Here is a 3,570-nt window from a genome sequence, read left to right on the forward strand (position 1 = left end):
AATTCTCTTAGTTAATGTTATTTAGTATAATATCTTAGTTGAATCAAAACTTAAATTGTTACTTGTCATAGCATTGAACGATAATCATACATTGTTGCATAGGTGCATAATTTGAACTTAACCTAAACCGATTCTTTTTGGGAATGAACTTGACTTATATCTTATACTACTTGTGATCATGTACGCTTGTGTGTACTTTCGTGTTTGAATTACAGCGAACATTATGTTGGTGGAGTAGTTAACTATATTGACTTGTGTGATGTGGACACCATGATTATGATTGAGTTAAACAGTATATTGAAAGAATGTGGTAACCTAGGAGGTCATCTGTATTACTTCAAGCTACCTAAGACTGAAATGGAGAGGTCTTTGTGGCCATTAGAAACTGATTCAGATGTCATGGACATGACAATGATGTTTCCTACAGATAGACTAATATAGGATGTATGCAGTGACTCTTAATCCCTTGGTTGCACTAGTTGATGGACAACCTACCCAAGAGTTTGCACCTTCACAAGAAGTGGACCTTGAGTTTGTTGATCTTACTAGTGAACCTGACCACACAGGCCAAATGATATGCCTAGAAGAAATGGTTAGATATTTAAGTGATGGTGATAACCAAAATGTAGAAGGTGATGTTGATACCAAAATATGCAAGAGGTGAGGGTGAGTGTAGTGTAGAAAGTGATGTGGATAGTGATGAGGACTACATTCCAGAAAAGGTTCAAAATGAGTTAAGTGACTGCAGTTTTCACTCTAATGCATCCAACCTTGATAGCACGGATGATGAAGTATGCTACTAAAATGCTGAAAGACAGACTAATAGCAAAGCAAAAGCCAGGGCCAAAGATATAGGGGATGAAAAGGAAAAAGACACAGGAAAGAAGAAGACAAAGCTACAAAAAAGAACAATGATAAAGATAAAAGCAAGGGAAAACCATATATCCCATCTGAAGAATAAGCAGGGTATGCATCTGATGTCTCTAGCCACTATGCAGAAAGTGATGAATAAAGGATGGCTTGTAACAACAATGATGATGATGAGATTTATTATCCAGTCTTTTACTTTCATACAGATATGAAAGAACCAAAGTTTGTGCTTGGAATGCTATTCTAACTTCAAGAGTATCTAGAGAAATAATGAATAAATAGGCTATAGTAGAGAGGAGACCAATAAAACAATGCAAAAATTATGGAAGGAGAGAGTGCATCTGTGAAGGTAACTGTCCATAGAAGATTTATACTAACAAGATGTAAAGGACTGATACTTATCAAATAAGGGTTTACAATCCTAGTCATACTTATACTCAAACATTTTATCAAAAACAAATAAATTCAAGATGGATTGCTAACTACTATGAGGATGACATAAGGATGAATCTCACATGGCCTTTAGGGTCATTTCTGCAGAAGGTTGTCAATATTTGGAATTGTCATGTTTCAATATATGCAATTGCTAGAGCCAAGAAGAAAGCACTGCAGAGCATCAATGGAAAACATGTTGATCAATATGGTAAAGTCTGGGAATATGGTAATGAGCTTTTATAGGTTATGCTTAATTCCACTATACTTGTGATGACAGAGGACCGGGAACTGAAAGATGGCAGGAAAAGATTTAAGAGATTTTACATTTGATTAGGGCCACTTAAGAAAGGATTTAAAGCTGGTTGTAGACCTCTGATTGGACTTGATGGGTGCCACTTGAAAGGGCCTTATGCGGATCAGTTGCTAGCAGCAATTGGATGTGATGTCAATGATGGCATGTATCCCTTGGCCTAGACAGTTGTTGATGTAGAAAACAATGACAGTTGGAACTGGTTTTTAAACAATGTAAAGGCAGATTTAAATATTGAGAATGATGGTGGCTGGACATTCTTGAGTGACAGGAAAAAGGTACTCCTTTACTTACAAATATGTGTTTACATTACAAATATGTGTTTACATTACTATTGCTATGTGTTTAAATATGTGTTTACTTACAAATATGTGTTTATAACCATGATGTAAGGGCTATCAGTGCTTTGGAAGCTTTATTCTCCAATGCAGAGGACATGTTTTGCGTCATGCATTATATAGGGATATTTGGAAATAGCATAAAGGAATAGGGTCAGAATGTGTTTATGGTTGGCAGCAAGGGCCACAATAGACTACACATTCAATAAGCAAATGGATGAATTTAAGAAAATACATAAGCATATGATTTTTAAATTGCATCATTACTTAAACCAGTTATATTACATCTAAACCATACCATTTATATCACATCATTACTTAAGTATAATATGACTTATACAGTTGTCAAAGAAATGTTATGAATGGCTAAGTGAGAAGAACACAGTGGACCCGGAGTTCATTTAGAGACATCTGCAAGAGTGATATCTTTGTAAATAACCATTGTGAGGTATTTAACAGTAGCATAAGAAAATATAGAGATCTCCCTATAATTTCAATGCTTAAGTCCATTCACAAAGATGTGATGAGGAGAATACAACAAAGAAGGGATAAAATGAAAAACAGTTATGCTCTAAATCCTATATGTTCTAATGCTATGAGAAGACTACACAAGTAAGTGTCTTTTATTTATTAACAGACCATTTTACATCAGTTTAGTCAGTATTTCTAATGCTATCACGTTCCTATTGTCTAGGGCAATTGAGATGAGCAAGGGATGCAATGTGACATGGAGTGGAGGTGCAAGGTACTTAGTCACTATGACTGCTGGGGGATATGAAATGGTTGTAGACCTTGATGCACACAAATGTTCTTACAGAAAATGGCAGTTGTCAGGTATCCCATGCTATCATGCTTGTGTATGTATAGCATGGAGTAAAAAGGATTATGAACCTTAAATTCATGCTTGTTACAACAAAGATATGTTCCTTGAATGCTACCAAATCATTGTTGAACCAATATGTGGAGAGGAGGAATGGAAGGAGACTGCATACCCTAAGCCTCTTCCACCAGAGGTTAGGCCTCAAATAGGTAGGCCCAAAAAGAAGAGGAACAAGGCTTCTGATGTTGTGGGTTCTGACCCAAAAAGATTGAAAAGACAAAATACCAATGTCAAATACATATTTCACTAAGTATAGACATAACATAAGAACATGTCAGGCAAAGGTTAGATAATGATGTACTAGGTTGTTCATGACATTATTTTCAACTTCTATGTCTTTAACTAACAAGATTATTTTCATCATACAGATTTCTGACATAGCTAATGGATGTGAGAAAGTTGTGAAGATTAGGAAGTACACCAAAAAAACTACAACTGAGGCAGATGCTACTGTTGAGGAAGAAGCAAACCCTTCAGGTCATCAGGATGTTGATCCAACTATGAAAAATAAGGTACAAGACTTGATACATACAACTGATATTAAGGCACCAAATAGTGATCCAAGTGCACATGTTGGGGTAAACCAAGGTGGAATCTTCAAGGCAAAGAAAGCAGCTGCCAAGGTGAAGAACACAACATTTGGAATTCAACCCAAGACATGTAATAACAAAAACAAGGTTACCACTAGCAGGGAAAATATCAAGGAAAGAAGAAGAGAAATGCAGGCCAGATTGAAA

The sequence above is a fragment of the Apium graveolens genome, chromosome 3 (genome assembly GCF_009905375.1).
Source record: "Apium graveolens cultivar Ventura chromosome 3, ASM990537v1, whole genome shotgun sequence".
NCBI lineage: Eukaryota > Viridiplantae > Streptophyta > Magnoliopsida > Apiales > Apiaceae > Apium > Apium graveolens.